General features: G+C 48.5%; 1 long non-coding RNA gene across 1 annotated transcript; it reads right to left on the bottom strand.

Moving 5' to 3' along the window:
- Window positions 1–8861: 8861 nt before the first annotated feature.
- On the bottom strand, window positions 8862–10394 carry LOC114672684 (uncharacterized). Its single transcript, XR_003723071.2, has 3 exons — window positions 10241–10394; window positions 9538–9632; window positions 8862–9144 (listed from the first exon to the last, which is right to left on the bottom strand). It is a non-coding gene; the product is annotated as an uncharacterized LOC114672684 (long non-coding RNA).
- Window positions 10395–25547: the final 15153 nt, after the last annotated feature.

The following is a 25547-nucleotide window of genomic DNA, read 5'->3' as shown; positions in this document are numbered from 1 at the left end:
TTGCCCTCGTTCTTTTGTTCCCATTGGCAGGTGAAGTGGCTCTTGCCAGTAAGTCACCCAATGGGCTCCAAAATAAAAGTTTCCCGTGTGTTTTTGGTAGAGAACTCTCCCAGGAAAACACAGTGGGGTTCATGGCGGTGCGGTGCAGACTCCTGCCGAGGGACAGGCAAGCACTCCTGGATCTGGGTTCCTCGTCACCAGCCACTGGATGGCTTCCATCTATGGAGCTCGGGGCTCCCAGAAGGCATAGGGAGCTTGCTGAGACAGCCCAGACAAAGGGAAAGCAGGATACAGCAGGAAGAGGGGGCGAGCAGGCAGTCTTCTCAGGTGGGAATGGCCACCCTCCAGGGCCTCTGGCCACTAGGGAGACCTTAGTCTAGAGAGGCAGGGAGGGACAGAGGGAGGAAGAGAGGGAGGGTGAGAAAAAATGAAAGGCAAAAGAGAGCAAGAAAGAGGGGAAAAGAAAGGAAGGAAGAAAAGAAAGACAGGAGGGAGGGGGAAAAGGAAAGGAGAGAGGGGGAAAAGGAAGGAAGGAAGGAAAGACAGAGAGAGGGAGAAGAGGGAGGGTGGGAGAGAGAAAGAAAGAATAAGAAAGAAAGAAAGAAAGAAAGAAAGAAAGAAAGAAAGAAAGAAAGAAAGAAAGAAAGAAAGAAAGAAAGAAAGAAAGAAAAAGAAAGAAAGAAAGAAAGAAAAGCAAGGAAGGAAGGAAGGAAGGAAGGAAGGAAGGAAGGAAAGACAGACAGGAGGGAGGGGGAAAAGGAAGGAAGGAGGGAAGGAAGGAAGGAAGGACAGAGAGAGGGAGAAGAGGGAGGGAGAGAGAGAGAGAAAGAAAGAGAGAGAGAGAAAGAAAGAAAGAGGGGGGGGAGGGAGGGAGGGAGGGAGGAAGGGGGAAGGGAGGAAGGGATAGAAGGAGGGAAAAGAAGTGAAAAGGAAAGAAAAAGAGAAAAGGCTGGTTTAGCCAAGTGTAGAATCAGCTTGAACAACTGGCCAGGGAACAGGCCTCAGGCACACAGAGAGGGGCAGAAAGGGCCAGGCATGGTGGGGGAAGGCAGAGCTAATGTTTAGCAGACATCTAGGGGCCAACCAGACAGCTGGGAGGTCAGTGCAGGACAACGTGAAGCCATGACCTCCTTCATGAGAGCTCACCGTGTGCCAGGCCCCATTCTAGGTGCCCGGGATAGGACAGTGAGCCAAGCACATGTGGCCCCTCCCTCACTGGGCTCACATCCTAGTGCGGGGATCCACACAGTAACGGAGAAAGGTATGAAAATATTTCATTTCAGGTGATGGTGGACGCTGCGCAGACACTGGGGGCTGGAGTGGGCTGCTGCTTAGTGGGGTGGTTGGTGGGTGGTTAGGGGCAGCCTCTCTGATGGGGCGCAAGGGAGCAGTGACCAGAAACAAAATCACTGGGACCAATGGAAGATACTCCTTCCCCAGCCACAGAGCCAGGGTTCAGGAGGAGGAGGATTCAAGGGGTTGCCGTGTGGCTCTTCAGGGGTGAAAGAGACCACAGCAAGCTCAGGGCTGGGCAGCCTGAAGCAGGGAGTCTTTGGCAATCAATCAACAGCGCCTAGAACGTTTGGCCTTCCCTGGTTGCTATGCGCTGGTCCTCAGTGGCTTGGGAGAAAACCACCCGAACAGACAGGGCGCATCCCGGCCAGCTTGGGCTGGTGGAACGAGTGCCATACATTGGGTGGTTCATAGACGACAGACACTTGTTTTTCAGTCTGGGCCAGAAGTCAGAGCTTGGGGTGCTAGGGTGGCCGGGTTCTGCCGAGGGCTGTCCTCTGGGCTGCAGACGGCTGTCTTCTTGCATCCTCACACGGCAGGAGGGCAGAGAGAGCTCTAGACTCTTCTTCTAAGGTCACTAATCCCATGGCTGAGGGCCCCACCCTCACGACCGAATCACCTCCCAAAGGCCCCAGCTTCTTGTACCATCACACTGGGATTAGGGTTTCAACAGATGAATATTGGGAGGATACAAACACTCAGTCCATTGCAGGGAACTCAATTCCATCCCCACCCCCATTCAGCCAGCTCTAACTTCAAGCCGCTCTATTGGAAGCATTCATTTTCTGTAAAGGAACACACATCTACCTTCCTAAACCCCTACCTTTGTTTCTCGCTTTGTTCCCTGAAGCTTCAAGGATAAGTGAAACCGCCTTCCCTGTGAATGCCCTTCAAATATTTTTGTGTGGCTACTATTCCTCTCTATGAGCAGACGGAGGCAAAGGCAAGACACGCTGGATGTCAGCACCACTCCCTCCTAACCTCAAGACCAGCATCCGAGTGCTGAAGCTCTCTCACCCTACTTTATGAGCTTGCTAGGAAAAGTAAGCAAGACAATTTGTAGGAAGTGCGTGGCCCAGTGACTGGCACGTGGAGAAGCATGAGAGGGCAGCTTCCTTCTCCCTGGGTCCTCTCTTCTCCAAGGTAGTCACTAGTTCCTTCAGGGGTTTTTCTTGGGCCTTGGCTTCAAGAGCTGTGATGCTCAATTGTCTTCCAATGTTCTATTGTGATTCAGACATGCTTAGCTCAAGGCAACCATGGAGGAGGAAGAAGGAAGCCAGGAGCAGGTGCACCCCCCACTCTCCAGTGGGGCAGCTTCTGATAGCCGGACAGGCTGAGTCTCGTGGAGGGAGCCAGCAACATGTGACTCTCTCTCTCTCTCTCTCTCTCTCACACACACACAAACATACCCCGTGACATTGACCTTTTCTAGCTTTCTGTGAGCCATCTGTTTCCTATGACCCCACGATTACAAGCAATAATTAAATCAACTTCATCTGCAGGTCCGGCCAAGACGCCCGCCGTGGCCTTTGCCTGCTCAGGATTTTCTCGCGTCTGTATCTGTTCCACTCCTCCAACCTGAAGCCCATCCTGCGTGGAGAAGCGAACACGGCACGGGAGACGAGGCACTCCACTTCTTTATCTCACATTATCCTGACACAATCTGTACCCCGAAAGATGATCTCTTCCTTTCTCGTCTTGCTGTTCCTGATGGAGTTTTAGAAGTGCGCCTTATTCGTGGTTCTCGCGTTAAAGTGTACGTTGTTGACTCCGAGTTCCCAGCTATACAGAACTGGGCAGGGCTGCTTTTAAGACAAGAGTTAGAAGTCCAGGGAAACACTTAAGAAGGAAGTCAGAGAAGATAAATCCCCCCGCCACCGCCCCTCGCCCCCCCATCACACACACACACAAGAAGTAGTCTGTATCGCACACCAACGGAGGCCAGCAACGCGGAGCTGCAGCTATACGGATTTCCTGGGAACTTGAAATGCTCTCCCTGCTCATCATTTCTGTGAATCCCTGTCCATTCCCTATAGTTACAAACAGTAACAAGCTTAAAACAAAGAAAAGATGGCAAAGGGTTCATGGCACATGTTTTGGAGGATGGGAGAGATGTTTCTTATCTCTGCTCTTCTGTGCAGCCAGGAGAGAGACTCGGGAGAAGCAGATGAAGACAGGCCGGAAAGAAAGCCGGCGTGATGGCTCACACCTGTAATTCCAACATTTTATAAGGCCGAGGCAGGCGGATCACAAGGTCAGGAGTTCAAGACCAGCCTAACCAACATGGTGAAACCCTGTATCTATTAAAAATACAAAAATTAGCCAGTCATGGTGGCGCACGGCTGTAATCCCAGCTACTCAGGAGGCTGAGGCAGGAGAATCCCTTGAATCCAGGAGGCAGAGGTTTCAGTGAGCCAACATCATGCCATTGCACTCCAGCCTGGGCGACAGGGCGAGACTCCATCTCAAAAAATAAAAGTGGGGGTGGGGGCGCAACACCCTACAGCCTCTGGGAGAAAAACAGAACAAGGAAATGTGGGTGCAGCTTGAGAAAGACTGCCCTTAGGGAACTCACCCACAGGAAAGTCACTCTCCTTTTGACATTACATCATCAAAACTCCCCAGTAGATGTTGTTGTGTGCTAAGCGTATTTTGGATTATGCAGAGCTATGCTACAGTCGTTTTTCCATCATGGTTCAGTCTTACAAGAAAGCTAACGGTTCACCAACATAACATCTGCTGTACGTTCACTTCCCATAGCCAGAATTAATTCCCAATGGGGATTTTTCAATGAAAGCTGGATTTCTAACTGCCACTCTCCACCAGTTCTCACCTTTCATTCCCCATCTGTCAACACTGGCTTACTAATCTACTGCAGTTTCCCGTGCAGTAGATTATAATAATAGATCAGATAATAATAATAATAACAGCAATAACAATAATATCAGCCAACATTGCCTGAGGAGTTCATATGTGCTAGGTGCTGTTTGATGAGCACCACACACCTGAGCTTGTTAGGCCTCTCCACATCCTCCTGAGGAAGCGACTGCTTCTCAGCATTCTATGCATGAGGAAACTAAGGCTTGAAGTCACACAGCTAGTTAGCAGGGGAGCCGGCACACGCTGCAGGCGGTGACTCCAGAGCTCCTGACCCTGGAAACTCACACACACCTGCACACGGAGCCTCCTCCGCCGAGCGCAGGCTTCAGGCTGGGCTCGCTGCCTTCGCGAGTGCCCCCACCCTGCCACCCTGCCACCCTGCCACCCTGCCACCCTGCCACCCTGCCCCATCACAGCCCGGTGGCTTGCAAGACATTGAACGCCGCAGCCCCACGCCCTTTCTTCAAGTGAGGAAGCCCCGAGCCTACATTCAACAGATCAAATGGACACTCTCCGGATGAATTAGCAAGAGGAGCGCGGACCCCCGCCCTCCCCCTCCCGTCCCCTCCCTGATGTTCCAGAAGGTTCTTCGGGACCTCAGGGCTTCTGTGGAACGCAGCTGGAAAACCCCTGGACCAGCCTCGCTTTGGGCTCCCTCCACCAGGAAAACGGCCAGCCCCAGAGCCGCCCTCCAAGGCGCTTCCAGAGCCCCACAGCTTCCTCTTGGTTTCAGGACAAACGTGAAATTCCGTGCGGGGAATTCCAGGTTTCCCGAGCCCCGTCTTCCCAGCCTTTCCCTCCGCGCCCTCGCTGCATCCAGGTGGCCTCCGTGCAGCCTGACAGCGGGCAGCGTCCTCCCGACCGCCCGGAGCGGCCTCCGCCTTCCCGACCAGCCCAGGAAACGCAGCCGAGCGCCGCCCCTCCCCGGGGCCTCCCCGAAGGCTCCGGTGCTGCTGGTCCCGGGTCCTGTTTAGCACAGGCCTGCCCGGCTGTGTCACCAGCGTACGGGCTTCCGCACCAAAACACACACCACAACAGCGATGCCTTCAACCAGAAGAGCGTTTATGTCTCTTGCAAGAACTGTCGGAGCATGTGCGGCCCCAGAGGCAGCCCCACGCTGTGGGGACCCGGCTCCCTGCGCGTCGTGGCTCCGCTGTGCTCGCCATGGCCCGGTCCTCACGGCGGACTAGGCTTAGCTCCCCACCCTCTGGCACCTGAGTGCCACCGGCTAGAGGGGGAAGGAGAGGGAGGCAGAGCTCCCCACCCTCTGGCACCTGAGTGCCACCGGCTAGAGGGGGAAGGAGAGGGAGGCTTAGCTCCCCACCCTCTGGCACCTGAGTGCCACCGGCTAGAGGGGGCAGGAGAGGGAGGCAGAGCTCCCCACCCTCTGGCACCTGAGTGCCACCGGCTAGAGGGGGAAGGAGAGGGAAGCAGAGGGCAGAACCTTTTCTTTTCAAGAACGTCATCCTCCGCTCCTGATCAGAACCCGGGGCAAGATGGAATGTTTCAAGAGAAAAGGAGAGATGGACATTTCCTCTCATCTGTCATTGGAAGAAAGGGACCTTCTCCTACACACAGTATCACCCTCCATGCCTATTTAACCTCAGGATCTTTCTACACCCTGAATGTCATCAATAAATATTAAAGAGTGAATAATAGGTATACAAATTAACAAATAAGAAAACAGATATATGGTCATTTTCGGAAATAAGATAACATTAGATTGCTTTATATCTGCGCTAAATTTAACGTTTTCATCTACTGGGTTCTAAATGTAAAAAGGTTTTTATGCACTTACTTTTAGAAAAGTTACCCCGAGAGAGAATATCTGAACGGGAGAGATGCTTATACACACACAGGCACACACACACACACACACACACACAGCTCCAACTTAGTCAAACAAAGAATCTGGGAAACTGTTTCATTTCTCCTCATGCTTTTTTTCTAAGACAGCCAATACAAAATTAATAAAAGGTTTGGAAAGATAATATTGAAAACATAAAAGCATAATACTAAAACTATCTTTTCAGCTACTAATTTGTGACAGTAACATCTTAGTTCATTCAGCAAGCACTTTACCAAATGGTGGGAACACTGGAAATTTTTTCACCCAAGTGATGTTACTATATGAGGTTTGCCCAAGAGAATTTATTTTTAAATATTTATTTAAAAAGCTATCTTACATCTTCTTCTTTTATGCAATATACACATTTATGCATTGATTAATTCATCTCTACATGTATTAGTTGTCACAAATACCACCAAAAGTTTTAAGAAGCTTTAAGGTAGCTACAGGTAAAGAAGAGTACAGTTACCCTATTTGCCAGTTGCAAATTTTTTTTTTTTTTTTTTTGAGACAGGGTCTTGCTGTGTCACTCAGGCTGGAGTGCAGTGGCACGATCTCACCTTATTGCCACCTCTGCCTCCCGGGATCAAGTGATTCTCCTGCCTCAGCCTCCTGAGTAGCTGGGATTACAGGCATGCACCACCATACCGGCTAATGTTTTACATTTTTGGTAGAGACAGGGTTTCACCATGTTGGCCAGGCTGGTCTTGAGCTCCTGACCTCAAGTGACTTGCCCACCTCGGCCTCCCAAAGTGCTGGGATTACAGGCATGAGTCACCATGCCTGGCCCAGTTGCAAAATATTTTATCAGTTCAGACTTTCTTAGCCTTGAATGAAGCCTGGGAAATAATAAGAGTAACAATAATAATAAAAGCAGCTTCCCTATTGCACCTACTCTGGACCAGACATTGTACTAACTGCCCCACAAAGATTCTTTCAATCCTTTAATAATTCTGTAGCTACAGAAACCAAGGCGCAGAGTCATGGGGTAATCATTCAAAGTCTTTCAGAACTGCATTCAGATCGAGCCCATTTATTTCCAAAGACCTTTGCTTTTTCAAATACAGGGAAGTGAGGTTAATAACTGGCGCTCTTCTGTTACCTGTAGGCTTGGGATGGAGCCCCATGCAGCCATTCACAAGGTGCCTGTGCACAAACAGGTGCCATTTGTATTTCTCATATGCGCATCTTACAGCACGACTAAAGGGATTACAAAGAGCGTGTCCACGGGTGCCCCATGGATCAGTGTGCACAGAAAGACCCTCTTGTCGAATGGGAGTCTCAGGAGACTCTGAGCACCCAGGGAGGGCACAGGCTCACCTCCCAAGCCCCTGGACGGGGTGGGACAAGGCAAGATACAGATACTGCTAAGGACTCAATATTTGTGTCCCTGAAAATTCATATGTCAGATCCTAACCTGCAAGGTGATGTTATTTGGAGGTGGAGCCTTTTGGAGGTGATTAGGTCATGAGGATGGAACCCTCACAAATGGGATTAGTGCCTTTATAAGAGAGGCCCCAGAGAGTTCCCTAACCCCGTCAGCCATGTGAGGACACCGTGAGAAGACTGCCGTCTATGAACCAGATAATGGGCCCTCACCAGTCACCAGATCTCACCAGTCACCAGATCTGCCCTCACCAGTCACCAGATCTGCCAGCACCTCCGTCTTGAACTTCCTACCTCCAGAACGACGAGAAATACATTTCTGTGGTTTCTAAGCCGCCCAGTCTGGTGTTCTGTTATCGCAGCCAGAATGGACCCCGCTCAGACACGGAAGGAGGAGCCTGCCTCAGAGGGGGCCCTCTCTGTCCTCCCACTTCTGCCAAGGTGGTCTCCCCTCACCTGCACCAGCCCCCTCCATGAGGCATCCCCACATCAGGACACTGTTCTTGCCACTGGAGTCTGGGCCGGCGGCACAGCCTGAGTAAAGGCCAATGCCCTCTCCCTGGCCGGCCATCGTGCAGCCTGCATCTCACAGGGAGAACTGCAGAGCTCTCCTGTCATTTGAATCTAATGTTCGGGCCAAGGCAGGCCTGCTCTTTGAGGTCTGCCTACCTCAGCTTAGACCCAGCCATGCGCTCAGGAGGCGGCAGCACGCCAGCTCGTGGACGTTCTTCCAGGTCCTCAAGTAAACAGTGGGGATTTTCACTTCCCCTCCCTTTAGAAAACAGTTTCCCTTCAGAGGATCTGGCTGGGAGAGACTGGCTCAAAAGACACTTGCATGAAAATGTTGTAGGATTTAACTCTCCCCCGACTCTGAATTCGCAGAGCGGTACACATTACTTGGCCAGCACATCCCAAGTAGATGCAGAGGGCTTGTGTCTGCAAAACTTTCCTTAGGAGAATGGACTCTTGCACAGACCTCCTGCCCAATGCTGGGTCTCCCACGTGAACCCTGACTTCAAGTCTTCCTCAAGAAACTTCTCTCTCTCTTTATTCTAGCCCAGGGCTGCTCAATAGGGCACGATAGACATTTCGGGGCAGGTGATTCTTGGTTGCGGGGCCCCCTTGTGTGTTGGAGGATGTCTAGAAACATGCCTGGAATCTGTCCACCGGATGCTTCCCTGGTCAGGACAACCCAAAATGTCTCCAGATGTGTCACATGTCTGCTGGGGGCAAAGTCTCCCCCGGCGAGAACCACCGGTGCACCTGAAGTGCACTTGGTTAAGAACTGAGAAAGCCAAGAGGGTAAGAAATCCTCATCCCTCAGAGGCTGCACATCCAGCTAGAAGAATCCGAAGTCAACATGCTAATCACAAAGGCAAATATCCCACCAGTGACAAGTCAAGACAGCAAGAGATGTCTTGAGATGGTGTGTAATTAACAGAAACTTTAACACTTTTCTAATACTTGTAACATTTTATTTTATTGAAATTATTTTACTATGTGTGTTCGTTCCTTAATTTAAAATGGAAGCGCCATGAACGTAGACACTGATTCTTTGTGTTGTCCCTGGGAGCCCCCATGCCCAGCACAGTGTGTGACACATAGGAGGCGGTCAGCGGATGTCAGATGTCAGACCCAGCACGAGATGGACAGCATTGAAAGAACCCCTGTCCAGGCGGCTTCCAGCATTCACTGGGAACCAGGTTGACTGAAGCAATCTGGATGTTTGACTCTTCCTAGTGTTTTTAATTAAAAAAAAAAAAAATTAGATTCAGGCCGGATGTAGTGGCTCACACCTGTAATCCCTACAATTTCAGAGGCTGAGGCAGGAGGATTACTTGAGGCCAGGAGTTGGAGGCTGCAGTGAGCTACGATCACACCACTGCACTCCAGCCTGGGCGACAGAGCAAGAAGACCCTGTCTCTAAAAAACAAAACAAACCTCCAAAAACCTCTGGGTTTAAAGGCAGAGTGTGGGTGTGAGAGAGAGTGCAGGTGTGCGTGAGGAAGCAAGATGAAGGAGATTTGCGGAGAGGGAAGATTCTGGAAGCAGTCTCAGAAGAACTGTCTTCCACATCCCAAAGCCCTTCACTCCCTCCATCCCCGATCTTGTCTCTGAGTTTAATTCACCTCTGGAAAGGCAAGAAGATGGCAAAACCGAGGTGCAAACCCAGGGCTCTTCACGGGGATGGACGGGCTGCATCGGGCCGGGCAGAGAGGAATCTCTAGGAAGGAACAAGAGGAAAACATCAACCCAAATCCGTGGTTCGCCTCTCGCTTACGTCACCTGTTCTTTGTGAACGTGGGTTGAGCGCCTGCCGTCTACTGGACAGTCCTCTGCTTCTGGGGACCCTACAGTGCACAGAAGAGAGAACACCAAGCTCCCTGAAGCCTGCAGTCCAGCTTCGCTCTGTACAAGCCTGCGCGTGCATGGCGCCTCCCAAGGACTTGCCCTTGCAGATGGCTGGGCCCTTCCCACAGCATCTGTTTCCGCGGGGCTGGGTCAGGGCCTGAGAATCAGCATTTCTAACAAGGCTCCAGGTGAGGCTGATGCTGCGGGTCCCCAGACCGCCCTTTGAGTAGCCCTGGGCTCAAGCCCACATGCAAAAGACACAAGTGAGCCGTTGTGAAGTGTCTTAGTCAGTAGGTGGGCCAGGAAGAGAACCCCACAAAGCATCTGAAAAAACAAGATGAAGGGCCCAGACTCCTCACCAACAAGGGAGCTGGGGAGTGGGGGATGTGGGTCTCCTCTGTTTCCTGGAATGTCTAGGGAAGGCCCTGGTCACAGCCTCCGCAGGGACAGCTCGGCTGCCTGGAATGACCAAGCACTGACCTCTGGCCCCCCGGCACCCCTGGCAGTGCCGGGGAGAAGGGCGTGTCGTGGTGGGTGGCATCGGGTGGCTTCTTTCTGTTGGTGGCCCCTTCCCGGTTGGGACCAGGCTTGTGGGAGGCATCGGAGCCTGCACAGCCAGCCGAGCCTCTGACCAGTTTATTTACTTAAACAACAAACATCCCTTTGCCTGGGGCCGGCCCAGGGCAGTTCCTGAATGGGAAGAGACACTGGCTTCACAGAGGCCCACCCACGTCGCTGGGCGGGTTTCAGGGCCTGGCCTCCCTGCGAGGAAATCACAGGCTGCCCAGGAATGCGTGTGGTGCCAGCAGCCGCCACCCAGGGCCGCTCAGCGGCCTCCTCCCTCCTCTCCTTTCTCTCCCAGCTTTAAGTCTCCCTTTCTTTTGCCTTCTGAGATTTTATTCTTCTCATCTGCAATGGTGAGAAAGAAAAGCAGATAATAAAAAAGAAAGACAGAAGGAAAAAAAAATTTAAGCTTTCTCCCTCAAAAGGGAAAAAAAGGTTTGAATAAACAGTGTCACTGAAAAGGCAAACAAACAAGGCTGTTTCTGAAAGAACCAGATGGACTTCCAAATGGCCCTTCCGATCCAGCCCACAGGGCTGCACCAGGGTTGGGCCTGAGGGCGTGGGGGGTGCCCAGGCGGTAATTTAGGGCTGGATTCTAAACGCTGTAGGTCACCCTGTGAACACGTAGGCCATTCGGAAAACCTCAAGCCTCACTGAAATGCAGTAAAATTAAACAAGCCCCTTATTACCTTCAATTTTTGTCAACATGTCCTACATCATTACTTTTTTCTGGCAGTTGACCGATGTGTTGAATAAAGAATTGCTGACCATATTTGTTTTATTATTGTGAGGTTGGGTGTTTGTTTTTGTTTTTCATTTTTCTAAAGTTCTCCCGGACTTAGCTAAATGGCCACGTGCAGTTAGATGGGTCAGTTTGACTGGCCTTTTTCCTTGCCTAGTTAACGTGTGCTTTATCCAATAAATCAATGATGTTTTTAAAAATGATTGACTGATACCCAAATTCCTCCAATAATTTCCAAACAGCAGGATGATATGTGCTATACACCGATGAGAGAGGAAAACGTTTGTCTTAAAAACCACTTTTTCTATTCTTTAAGGACAAATTCTATTTTTAAAAACAGACTTTATTTTTAGTGCGGTTTTAGGCTCACAGCAAAATTGAGCAGAAGCCACAGAGATCCCACACAGCCCCCGTGCCCACACGCAACACAGTTCCCACATTATCTACAGCCCCCAGAGGGGTGCACTTGTCACAACTGATGAACCTGCCCAGACACGTCGTTACCACCCAGAGTCCAGAACTGAAGCTAGGGCTCACTCTGGGTGGTGTACATGCTGTGGGTTTGGACAAATGTACAATGACATGTATCCACCATTACAGTATCACACAGCGTAGTTTTCCTGCCCTGAAGTTCCTCTGTGCCCCACCTAGGTAAATCCTATTTTTCAAATGGAATCAAATTCAACATATTAAGTATTTCCTATTTGACATTTATATGCCACTTATCTATTGGGAAAAAAATGTCTTTCTTGTCAAATCTTCAAGTTAGAAAGCTACGAAGAAGGGTGGGAGCCACCCCAGTTGCTAGAATGCCTGCTGTTGAAATGTCCTGGCAGGGGAGTCTGGGACCACCCAGCTCCCAGTCCTCAGAGGAGGCTCACGCCCCAGCCCCTGATGGTCCACCTGACACACCTGATTCTAGGAAGGAAGGCCTGCAGTTTTCCATGCCGTGCTTGATGGCAGACACTTGAAATGCCTTCCATGCCATGGACGTCTTGGGATTCACCCCAGAGCCCCCTCTGGCAGCATATTTTGACTGGTGACCCCAGATAGATGGAGCGGGAGGCAGCACCCAGGAAGGAAAAGGGATGGAGGCCAGAGGTAACCCCAGCCTACCTTGGAGAAGCCTCCAGACCCCATTCTCCTTGCACACAAGTGAAATAGCCCACAAAAAAATGTGCCCTTGGCCAATCACAACACGTTACCTAAAGGGCACTCATGTTGCTGGGAGACAGGACTTCCGGTTTCACATACTGGTTCCATCTCCACTACCATTTACCAGAACGTCGCTTTACCTCTCCAAACCTTGGAGTCTTGCAGCGAAGGGAAATAATCATAAGACGTAGCTTGTGGAGATTAAGGAAGTCAGTATCTAGAAAAGGTCCCTCACACAATGTACCTTTTATTTTAATGAGTATTTACAAAGCAGCCCTGTTCTTTTATTATTTCTTTTCCAGAAAAGAAACCAGGAGTATGAAATGAATTTGGAGGAATGCCTAAGCATAGAGACAGCTCATCAGATTTTACGTTTTTTAGGTAAAATAAGAAGGAAAGAAGGAGGGAAGGGAGAGAGGGAGTAAAACCCAACCCACAACTGGTCACGCTTTTTTGGTGGCACTGATAGAATAATTTTTCAGCTATGCCCTTTGTTTTCAGGTGGAAGCAAGACCATGGAACATTATTTTCTAGTATCAAAACTCCAATGTGGGTTGTAGTTATGAATCAGGGGAAAAAGGAAATATTTTCATCAAGGATTTTAAACTCATTCACAGCAAAATTATAATACTACATCATGGCTGAACAATTCCAGAGTTTCGAATAGATGCCTAGTTTTGGAGGACATGGTGACATTTCATCAAACGATACATTCATCATTTCCTAAACGGGGCCTCCTTTCCATTGGTTGGCAAAGTTAAAGTTTTTTCTTTTTTAAGCAACAGTGTGTCAGGCACAGTTGATGATCCTTACCGCATAGGAACAGGGCCACAGAAGCCATGCCCAGAAGTTTGTTGTTTTTTTTTTTTTTTTTTTTTTTTGAGACGGAGTCTCGCTCTGTCGCCCAGGCTGGAGTGCAGTGGCGCAATCTCGGCTCACTGCAAGCTCTGCCTCCCGGGTTCACGCCATTCTCCTGCCTCAGCCTCCCGAGTAGCTGGGACTACAGGCGCCCGCCCCTGCGCCCAGCTAATTTTTTCTATTTTTAGTAGAGACGGGGTTTCACCATGGTCTCGATCTCCTGACCTTGTGATCCGCCCACCTCGGCCTCCCAAAGTGCTGGGATTACAGGCGTGAGCCACCACACCCGGCCAGAAGTTTTGTTCATTTGTTCGTATTCCATGCCTACAACAGTCGTTCTCCATCTTTAGGGTTGTGTCAGAGTCGCCTGGCGGGTTTGTTAGACTCAGGTGCAGGGCTGACCCCCAAGGCTTCTGGCTCAGGCAGGCTGGGGGCCTGAGAGTTTGCGTGGCTCACAGGTTTCCGGGTGATGCAGAAGCTGCTGGTCTGGAGACCACATTTGAAATCCACTGGCCTAGAATAAGACTTGGAGTATTCCAGGTCCTCAGTAAACATGTTGGTTAAATGAAAAGGCAGTGTCTTGGGTTCTGTTTCTACTGGTAAAGGATGGAGAGGGCTGTGGGCTTTGGATTGCATTGCAGCATTTCTGGAACTCAGGAAGAAACTTCAGGGTCACTGGTCCAGCCACAGTCAATGGTAGAGCTTTCCTTAAGGCCAGGTTTTATTAATCGTATCTGCTCAATGGCTACAAGAAGAGCAGTGGCATCCAATAACTTTCACTTCATGCTGCCTTCCCCTGTCCCCATGCTAGTGGACCCTAAGCACTTATCCAGAATCGTCCTTCCTACTGTTCCATTTCTACAACCGAGAACTACTTCCATAACAAGGCTTTGTAGGTCTTTATGGCCCACCTTGCATTGATTTCTGCTGTCAGTAAAGTTTGCTTGGCCACTGTATTCTAAGGATGAAGGGACTGAGGCAGTCAGTGGAGATTTTGAGACTCATCCAAAGCTATCCTACAAACTGGTAGCCCACAAACCTGCAGTGGGGTTATCCCCCTCTCCATGGCCCATAGCCCTCCTCTCAGCTGGCCTGCTGCCCGCCAGTGACACACAGGCTTGAGTACCCAGTGAGTACAGCTTGGCAGCCTGCTTTTCTGATGGTGCACAGGGAGCCTCATTCAGGTCTAGGGGCAGTAAGGACCCAACCATAAGACTCCCCTGGGCATCAAGATCGAGGCACTGTATCTCAGCCTCCTCAGGCAGGAATAGAGCTGAATAATGTCTCAAGACATGTTTATATTAAGCATATTCACCTGAATCATCGGGCCAGAGCAGCGAGGAAACAACAGCACTGAACTATTGATTTTCCAAGCCCTCCCACAAAGCAAAGCGCACTAGGCAGAGGCTGAATAAAGGAGGATTTTCCTGGCTGACGGCTATGTTTGAGTGTCCCCTTTAAACCCAAGTCGCATCAGGTTGTGCCTCTCAAGGAGCAAATGTGTGAAATTCTAAAAAGATCTTGAAAACTGTAATGACAGGGAAAGACAAGTGCATGCAGGTTTGGTAGGAGAAGGAGGAAAAGGAAAATGATATGAGATTAAGCCATTTAAAATGACGCGGTGGCTCACGCCTGTAATCCCAGTACTTTGAGAGGCCGAGGTGGGCAGATTATGAGGTGAGGAGTTTGAGACCAGCCTGGGTAACATAGTGAAATCCCATCTCTACTAAAAATACAAAAAATTAGCCGGGCATGGTGGCGGGCACCTGTAATCCTAGCTACTCGGGAGGCTGAGGCAGGAGAATTGCTTGGCGGAGGTTGCAGTGAGCGGAGATCACGCCACTGCACTCCAGCCTGGGCGACAGTGCGAGACTCCATCTCAATAAATAAACAAATAAATAAATAAATAAAATGACCATTTTTGTAGGTCAAAAGTGGTTCACGATTGACAGTTTCATGAGGGAAACATTCATTTCCTATTCATCAGCACATACAACCTCCCTTTTCCCCAGAGTCTGGGTTGTTTTACTTCTAACTTTCCTTCTAACTTTCCTTTCTGCCCTGGGACCATTCATTCCTCCCTGGAGTAAAAACAGGAGGTGCAAAGATCCTGCATCAACCAATCGCCTCGAGAGTGTAAGAAACAACATGCGCTAACTCCTGGCACCTTTTGCTTCCCTTTTCCTTCGGCCTCTGAAACATCCATGGCTGCAGGCAGGTCCCTCTTTGAGAAGCAGACTGTCTGCACGCTCTGTGAAGACAAGCCACATGAAATCAGGCACAGGCTGAGGCGGGAAACGCATCCTTCATGGGAGAAAACCTAACACTTCCATGTTTGGGGAATAAACACACAGCATCAGAGAATTTGAAATTCTACAATGAAGACTGTAACAGAGTCACAAGACAAAGGGTTGTAAAACACGAGATTGGAATGTTTAAGGCATTGCTCTTAAATATTCCTGGTCTACCTCTTGGTAGACCAAGAGGTCAGAGATTATCCCACGACCAGTTGGAGCTTTGGGAATTCATTTCACCTCTCTGAGCCTCAGCTCTCCCTTCAGTCAAAAGGAAGGGACTGGACTCAGGTTATCTGGGGCTGACCCTGCCCACCATTCATGTGCACTGTGTACAACCTTATCAAATAAGTAACTTATTCATTTTCTAGAACTATACCATGACTGTCCCATAGGACAATATTAAATAAAGAGAGGATGTCCCTGCACACCACACAGGCTAAGGCCACGTCTGCCCTCTTCACCACTGCCGAGCCAGTGCCTGCACAGAATGGGCCCTGGATGTTGATTTATTGAATGCACTCATGAATTACCTACTTTACAAGATTGTACACACGAATCTCCAATGCTTTAGAAACAAGATAAGTTGAGTGGTTAGCAGAATTGAAATCTTTCTTATCTATGGGAAGAAAATTCAATTTACAGCTAAATGATACATAGACTGTTTCTATCCCATATTCAGACTAAACTTTGAAATTTACCCAGTGGCTCAAAGTAGATCCTATATTTGAAATACAATTATAAGTGGTTTTGAAAAAAACAATCTACACTTTCATTTTTCACCACTTTGACCACCACTTCGACCACCCCTTCAATAGGCAAATAATGAAGTTAGTGATTAATGTGAGAAGGAAACCTTTTGTATAGGTATTTAACATCCTTTCACTACTGGTTTTAAGTCTGTTTTTAACATAGCGTACTGATAAGTTTGGGATTTTTCTAATTCTAAGCTCTTTAACAGAAAACAGCTGAGAGCAGAAGACTTTAATCTTGTCCTACGGAAGACTGGGAGGGAAAATAGAAACTCTCATTTCTAGATGTCAAAAGGGAAGGCTAAAGACAAGAGAAGTTGTTGATTGGAACCACAATTTCTCCTGCTTAGAAAACAATACTATCTAAGGAAACAGAAGGTATGTAGCTAATTCTGTCCATGAAAGAAAAGGAACTCTTGTAATTCTTGGAATTTAGAGATAACCAATCAATTCTTTTCTGGAATTAGCAGAAAGCAGTCAGAGAGAGATTATCCAAAGATATTTGAAGATCACAGGGAACTTTAAAGGCTAAAGAGCTACAGCTTTACAGAGCTGTAGTATTACATGTGAAAAACCAAGCGTTCTTTATTTAAAACAACATAGGAAAATGTGGGGGGACGGTAATAACTGTCAAATTTAATTTGAGATTTGCATGACAGTGCTTATATTCCTTTAAATCTTACTCTGAAATTCATTATGCTTTAAAATTAAAGGGTATTTAAACATTCTTTTAAATATCAATATTAGGAGACATTACGCTTTTGGTTTTAATAAGTTATATTTTAAGGGGAAAAAAACCAGCTTAACTAAATAGGAAAATGGTCCATATCCTTTTTACCTCAGTCAACCACAACTATGGGAAGCTCCCTCTTTGGTCCACAGAGCTTGACTCAGGAATCCCCGTTCCTGAGTAACATGTGCATCAACACGCTCAGGAAATAAAGGTTTCCCATGAGCATCTCAGAAACCTGGGAGTGATGAGAAGCGTCTCCAGCACTGCGAACATGCCTTTGACGTTTCCTATCTAAACTCTCAGTCTTCCTGGCTGAGTAGATGAGTCACCATTCTCAAGACAAGTATAAAATGCAATTCAAATTCATATCTACTCCGTTTCTGTAATTATAAGATTTAAGTTATAAGATTTGCATAATATTTATTGAATGTCTACTATACAAAAAGGACTGTGCAAAACATTTCCAGGGATAGGAAGATGATCAAGACATAGGTCTTGATCTTCAGGGAACTTATCAGCTACCAGAGAAGAAAAAATGTGTGCACAAATAATATCAAACTATGTCAGTAAGTTCCTTAAGGGAGGTGCAGTATTCAGAAGGTAGCTTAGAGATGGCGGTTCGGGGGTGATACGTGGAGCCACTGTCATTTACTCCAGATCTTGACAAGTAGGAGGGCATTTAGGGGAAGGAGCGATGACACGAAGCCATGGAGTTTATTGGTTAAAGCTGGAAATCACAGCCCACGGCCAAATCCAGCCAACAGATGTGTTTTGTTTGGCCACAGCAATGTTTTTAAAAAATTTGAATCGGTCACCAGCATCTTAAAATTGAGATTTCACATACAGTTCTGGACCTTGCAGCTTCTCTTTAAAAACTCAGCTGTTGACACTGGGTGCACATCCCCACATAATCCTAAGAGCCAGCTGGGACTCCACAGCAGCTGCTCGCCTAAGACAGGGCACGCAGCTCAGCAGGGCCCTGTGATCCCCATGCTGCCCGCCTCAGCCTTGTGAGTGTCTTGAGTCTCCTGCGGGAGGCGGCCTCGTGGCTCTTGATTTAAAGTCTGAGGGTGGGTCACACCAATGCTGGTAAAAGTTTAACAACAGACACTCTCTTGAAAAAAAAAAAAAAAAAGGTAAAGATCTGATTGTAGCATTTGCCAGTTTCTGTGGTATAAATATTCTCACCATAGCCAATTTCAAGCTCCCAACATTAGGTCATTGAAACTGGAGTTGGGGAAGAGATGCACGCAACTGGCTCTCACAAGCCAGTGAAAGCCAGCCCCACACAGCTCGGTTGCATGGACCTGAGAGCAAATGCAGACCCCCCTAAGGAAGTTTCTTACCTCCACGTGCCAATGTCCTCCTGTATTAACAAGGAGAAATTGTTGTCTGCCTCCTAGTACTATTGTGGGGTTTAAATAATTTCCAGTTCATCAGCTCACCATTCAAATAGCCTCGCGTTTAATCCTTACCCTGGGGTTTTTGTCAATGCTGAATTTTTTTATTTTTAAAGTTTAGCTCTTTTTCCCACATGTTTCTGTTACTTCTAAATAACACCTTGTTTCTGCCTTACACAGGGGCATGATGCAGGTATTCCAGGCCTCCTGTTGCCTGCCTTCCTCCAGTGTGAGATCTCTGGGCATTGCCTCTGCACACTCGGTGTCAGAGTGCTTGATTTCCACTGCAATTAGAAGTTTTTCATGAGAAATCATCTTGGGAAAGCGGTTTTCAGCAGTAGCATTGTTGCCTCTGCTATGACACATTGCAGGCATGCGGGTCTAACCCACGTTTTATATTAATGTATCAGCTCGGGCTTCCCACAGTGCCTGAGGAGTGTGGGCCCCCAACTGCAGGAAGGCGGTCTCTGCTTTACATTTTCAGGAGGCTCTTCTTCTTCCCCGACCCTCAACAGGCACCCCTTCTTTGCCTGAGCCAGGGGGTAGACAGTTCTCACAGACCCCAACTCTGTGCAACACCCCCTCCCAGCTCCCCACTGGCCTGGCCCCAAGGCCCTCGCCCCACAGTGTGCCCCTGGCTCCAGCCCTCTCCCTGACTCTGAGTCCACTCCGGCTCACCATGCTGGCTTTGCTTCGGGGACCTGGGGATTCCCTCTCTGACTTTTGAGTGCACTGTGAATTTTGGAGTTAAAATTGTTCCATTCGGGCAGCAGGAGGGGACTGGATGTATGTATGGAATGAAGAGTACAGCTCCTGGCACACACGGGGATTCCACAAACAGGGGACTGTCCTCTGGGAGCAGGAAAGGGCACAGCACAGTCTGTTTACAGGGATACGGGGCCATGCCAGGCCACAGGGGAGGAGACAGAAAAGGTGGGTGGCATCCAGGGCGTGGGACGGGAAGGAGGCCGTGCTTGGGAGTTTAGAAGATGGCCTCAGACAAGGGCACATTGAGGAGTTCTGAGCGGAAGAGTCCATGCGGAAGTTCTGCCTTTAGAATTCGATTCTGGAAGCAGAAGCAGGAAGGTTAATTAGGAGCCTCTTGCCACAGTAACAGGAAGGGGCCACGGGAGTCTGGGTTAAGGGACTCGGTGTGGGGTGAAAACAGGAGATGAGATGCAAGAAACACTGCTGGGTGAAATCTGGTACTCACAGGCCCCATTGGCTGTGAGCGAGAGGCAGGACATCAAAGGCACCCACTACTGGACTGTTAACAGGAGCACCGAGACAGAACACCCAGAACACAGGAAGCTAAGGATGTATTTAATAATATTTTGGCTGAAGTCGGATCAACAGAAGAAAATGGGTCAGGTGTGGTGACTCACACTTGTAATTCCAGCACTTTGGGAGGCCAAGGCAGGCAGATCATGAGGTCAGGAGTTCAAGACCAGCCTGACCAACACAGTGAAACCCCATCTATACTAAAAATACAAAAAACAACAAAAAAATTAGCTGGGCATGGTGGCAGGCGCCTGTAATCCCAGCTACTCAGGAGGCTTAGGCAGGAGAATTGCTTGTACCCAGGAGGTGGAAGTTGCAGTGAGCTGAGATCGTGCCACTGCACTTCAGCATGGGCGACAGAGCGAGACTCCAACTCAGAAAATAAATAAATAAATGGAAGAAAATAGGAGTTGTAAAGGATTATAAATTATGCTGTTATAAAGACACACGCACACGTATGTTCATTGCAGCACTATTCACAACAACAAAGACTTAGAACCAACCGTCGAGGACAGGCTGGATCAAGAAAATGTGGCACATATACACCATGGAATACTATGCAGCCATAAAAAAGAATGAGTTCATGTCCTTTGTGGGGACATGGATGAAGCTGGAAACCATCATTCTGAGCAAACTATCGCAACAACAGAAAACCAAACACCAAATGTTCTCACTCATAGGTGGGAATTGAACAATGAGATCCCTTGGACACAGGGAGGGGAACATCACACACCTGGGCCTGTCATGGGGTGGAGGGAGGAAGGAGGGATAGCATTAGGAGATATACCTAATGTAAATGATGAGTTAATGGGTGCAGCACACCAACATGGCACATGTATACATATGTAACAAACCAGCACATTGTGCACATGTACCCTAGAACTTAAAGTATAATAAAAAATAAATAAAAAAAGAAAATGGGAGTTGAGGCCAGGCACCGTGGCTCATGCCTGTGATCCCAGCACTTTGGGAGGCTGAGGCAAGTGGATCACCTGAGGTCAGGAGTTTAAGACCAACCTGATCAACATGGTGAAACCCCATGTCTACTAAGAATACAAAAATTAGCTGGGCGTGGTGGCACATGCCTGTAATCCCAAGGGGGCTGAGGCAGGAGAATCGCTGACCTCAGGAGGTGGAGGTTTCGGTGAACTGAGATTGCACCACTGCACTCCAGCCTGGGCAACAAAGCAAGGCTTTGTCTCAAAAAAGAAAATGGAATGCCATCTGGAGCTCGCTGTAAACGGACAGTAAGTGGGTAGCAGGCTTGTCAGCAGGAACTCCTCTGCACACCTCTCTAGATTTCCTCACCCCTATAGTTCCCATTGTGCCTGGGTAACGAGGAGCTTCAGCGGGAACTAGAGGGAGGGAGGAAGTGAGGTTTGATATTGACTCCCTCTCCTTCCTCTCTCCTCATGGATTGCTCTAGGCTTTCTGCACCCTCAACTGCAGCTTCCCATCAGGAAGTCTCCGTCCTGAGCACTCTCTAGTTTCTAGTAACTGAGTCCTCCCCTCATCCATTCGGGTCTCTGTGACTAGGCTCAGGTTCTGCAATATTCCCTGTGGTTTCCCTACCACAAGCCCCTTTCAAGCATTTCAAGCTGGAAACAGTCACAGAAATCCTTCTGGCCAGCTTCTGAATTGTGTTGAAGAGGAAACTGGAGCCAGCACAGTGATTTGCACAAAGTGGCTGGTGGCAACAGAGAAACTCGATCGGACACAGGTGACCTGCATCTCTGTTCAGAACTCTCCATCCCGACCATGAGCACTGGCCTCCACAACGATGGCGTCACCCTTCCAAAGCCATGGATGAGCCTATTGTGTGGGCACACATACACACACACAAGAGTGCACACACATAGACACAAGTGCACAAAAATGTACACACACAGATACACACACACTCACACCATTGGATGCAGGCATGATCAGGTTAAAGGTTTATAAAAAGGTGTCCCAGGAGGAGCATCGTGAGGGTGCGTAGGAAAGGGGAAAGGAGAGGGCACCCACACCGCTCGCCACTCTGGCATTGGAGAGGCTTCTGGAGCATGGCAGCCCAGCTGCAGGCCTTCCCCTGCACCAGCGGGTTGGGTCACCTCCTCCCTCACTGCTTCCTGAAGACATGGCCTGGCAAGTGCCAGGCCCAGCAGGTATGATAACCACGCTTTCCAATCCCAGTCAGGAACAAACGCTCCAACACAGACCTCTGCAGTTGCTTCCAGGTACAACAGGCAGTCCAGGAGATGTGGTTTGAGCACTAATGTTTTGAGATTTCTAGGCATCTCCATAGTTTATGGGGGAAAGGGAATAAACCATGGGATACTAGGATTGTACCCCAAAATTCAGGACCTGTGGTTGCTGGAGGCAGGGGAGTCAGGAGAAGGAAAGGAGGGCATTAAAACAAGGTGAGGCGAGCCCTAACTCTACGAATGTGGAGTTGAATTGAAATAGACAATTATGTCTTATTCAATATCCTTATCAGGGCTGACGCTGTTCAGTAAGTTCCACCCCCAGAAATTCTGGCCCCCCACATGCTGCCAGGCATCCTGAGAATCTATGATCTCCTGACTGTATATCCCACAATCTAGTGGAATAAAGAGCAGCCCAAGAAGTTTTGGGACAATTTATTTCTGTAAGTTAAAACACAAACAGCAAGATTCATATTCACTATACACTTATACAACCCCATTCCTTGATGCTAACTATCACTTTTGTGACCAACATATCCAGGTCACTTCTTGGTCTTCCGAGAACCATGTCCAGAGGCCAGGACTCAAGTAGAGGAGTTTATTTAGGAGATGCCAGGACACTGGAAGGGGCATGCAGAGGGGATACACGGAAGAAAAGGCAAATGATAGAGGGTGTTCCATCAAGCCAGCTATCACAGTAGGCAACTACAACTTCAGCTTGTGGGGAAACCCTAAGAAGCAGCACAACTCATATCTCAGAGTCATCCACCCACAAGGCAAGGGAGCTGGGGTATTTATACACCTTCCCCAGAGCCACTGACTGAGGGCTACTTCCCAGGTATATTTCTTGTGGGCGACAGGCAGGCCGCAGGGTTTTCTGTAATTGAGGGACCAGGTTGGTGGGGAATGAAACCTGGGAAATGAATCTGGACATTGCTAGTTGGAGGATGGCAAGAAGGTACTAAAGGTTTCCAGAAAAATGGGTGCCATGGGGAGATGATTTAATACCCAGGATATTAGCAAATCCACAATGACTGACACCCAGCCTACAAAAATAACTGTTGAACGCTGCTGGGGGGCAGGGGCTGAATCTTTCTCACCTTTGACCTCCCCTAGCTGAGCTGGACCACTATACCTGGGGTGGCCAAATGGCCCAGGTAGACATATTTTCACCCTGTTGGAGGTCACGGGTCTCCATGTGGGGGGAAGGAAGGAAGGAAGAAAGGAAGGAAGGAGGGAGGGACGGAGGGAGCAAAGGAAGGAAGGAAGGAAGGAAGGAAGGAAGGAAGGAAGGAAGGAAGCAAGGCAAAAATTTACCAGATTTACATAAATTTACCAGAAACGTCTACCAGCAGGGACCTATTCCTTTCAAGTACTAATCACTACAAACCTTTCATTTCATTTCAGGAACTCATAGCAGTGTTCTGAAAATAAATAAATGAAATGAAAGAACCACTTGACAATGGTTTGAGTGGACTGCAAATCACCTGTCCGGATCTTTTTCTGATGTAGATCTCAGACAATGTTCCCAAGTAAAGTGTCTAACTTTAGACAAAATTTAGGCAAACCTCGACAACTACGGCACCAACCAACAATTGGCACTGAAGAGATGTCATAACTAAAAGTTTTAGAAGTCACTTTTCCTATAGCCTTCCTAACGGACAGGGAAGTGGAAGTAGCCCGGGGAGAAGACTGTTCAGAAGGAACGGAAGCCAAGCTGGTGAGGACGGTGAGGCCGAGGAGGCCCACAGCAGAGCCCTGGGCTCCAGCCCTGCTGCCTCTGGGGGAGATGGAAGCGGTGGGGTTGCAGCAGCTTAGAGGGGACTATTGGCTACGCAGCCTTTGTGCGAAAAGCTATTGTTCAATAGCATTTTAGGACTGCACAGCTTTTTAACGAGAGGAATCTTAACAAGGAAAAGGTCCTTCGGGGTTTCTTTCCGAGACGGGCAAGCCACGTTCACTGTTACTCCCCCCGAGAGAGGTCTCTCCTGGGATGCTTTCTTCTAGTTTTTCATATGCTTTAAAAAAAAAAAAGAAAGAAAGAAAGAAAGAAAGAAAGAAAAAGAAAGAAAGAAAGAAAGAAAGAAAGAAAGAAAGAAAGAAAGAAAGAAAGAAAGAAAGAAAGAAAGAAATCATTGGATTCATTTATTTAAGGACAATTATAAACAGAGAACAACTTTTATAAAAAAAACAGAAAGGGCCGGGCACGGTGGCTCACGCCTGTAATCCCAGCACTTTAGGAGGCTGAGGCAGGCGGATAACCTAAGGTCAGGAGTTCGAGACTAGCCTGGTCAACATGGCAAAACCCCGTCTCTACTAAAAACACAAAATTAGCCAGGCGTAGTGGCACATGCCTGTAATCCCAGCTACTCAGGAGGCTGAGGCAGGAGAATTGCTTGAACCCTGGAAGCGGAAGTTGCAGTGAGCTGAGATCATGCCACTGCACTACAGCCTGGGAGACAGAGCAAGACTCCAACCCCCCTCCCCCCAAAAAAAAGAGAGAGAGAGAGAGAACGAGATTGCATTTGAGGCTGTGAATCTTCTCTCTGAGGCTGGTCTTCTCAAAATTCAGACCCTGGAGGCACAGGCAGCTCCAGCGTCTCAGGGTGTGTGGCAGAGCTCTCAGCTTTTCCATGGCTTTTATTGTGGGAACTAATGATTTTTCTTCATTTAATGGTTTTTAATCATTTCTTTTGGGGAGTGATTTGGAAAACCAGTAATGCTGCCCTCAGATCACAGGAACTGAATCTCACAAATCAGGAAATTGAAGTCCCTTCAACAGCACCAAACAAAAACCAGCCTCAGTGAAACATCGCCCCTTGGGAGGCGGACATCTGGAAAACGATCCAGCCCTCCGATGGGGTGCCTCCCTGAATTTGGAATCAGAGGCTACTATTCGCACTCACCCCTCTTAAGGATCTGTAAGGAATGCATAGCTGTCCATTGCAGAGTTCAGTGATACAAGACAAATTTGGGCTGCAGGATCCACCGCTCCTGTGTGACCGAAAGCGGGCCACTCTCTCCTCTGAGCACCAGGCTGTTCACTTCCGCATGACGTCCTGGCTCCAACCCCATCTCAACATGCCGCGAAAATAGATAAGGAGGAAAAAAACACACAGGAAAACTCCTTGCCCAGTGAAGAAGTGACGGTTAGTCACCCTGTGGATAGTCTGCAGGCTCCAGGCCAAATCATGCCAAGTGGGAAATTGTCTCATGTAGCCGAATTCTTCTTTCAAATCTCATTTATGGTCATCAAGTTCTAACAGTTATTGTGTGCTCCCACAACATGCAGACCACCGTGACAGGCCTGTGAGAAGGACAAAAGGAATCAAGACACAAAGCCGTGAAGGCATCATTTGTGGGTCAGTTTCACCATCTGCCCACTCAGTTCCTTTCACCCACGTGGGAGGGGCCCCTTTCCCCCCTCTTCCCTGCTCATCGCTGTCACGGTTCTTATTTCCTTCTGTCTTCCTCCGACCCCACTCCTCATATCAAAACCTGCTTTCCAAAAAAAGACTCTGGTGCTTATTCATAGTGGGGTGCAAATGACGGATAGCTCAGAATTCCCTAGAGAACCTTACAATTTCCCAAAGCTCAAGGTCTTTAAGCAATGAGGCTGCTCTAGTGGGATTTCTGCCACCATTGTCCAAAGCAAGAGATATCATATGGGCTGCAAGTTCTGTTCAATATGCCCAAAGTCACTTTCTGTAAGTCCTGTTCAGATCAGTAAGTGGGAGCCACAGATGTCATTTGAAAATTTCTAGTGGAAACATCAAAAAACATCATTATCAGAAACAGGTGAAATTAATTCTAATAACAGAT

This window comes from Macaca mulatta, chromosome 15, assembly GCF_049350105.2.
Source record: "Macaca mulatta isolate MMU2019108-1 chromosome 15, T2T-MMU8v2.0, whole genome shotgun sequence".
NCBI lineage: Eukaryota > Metazoa > Chordata > Mammalia > Primates > Cercopithecidae > Macaca > Macaca mulatta.
This window is presented reverse-complemented; position numbering and strand designations above follow the sequence as displayed.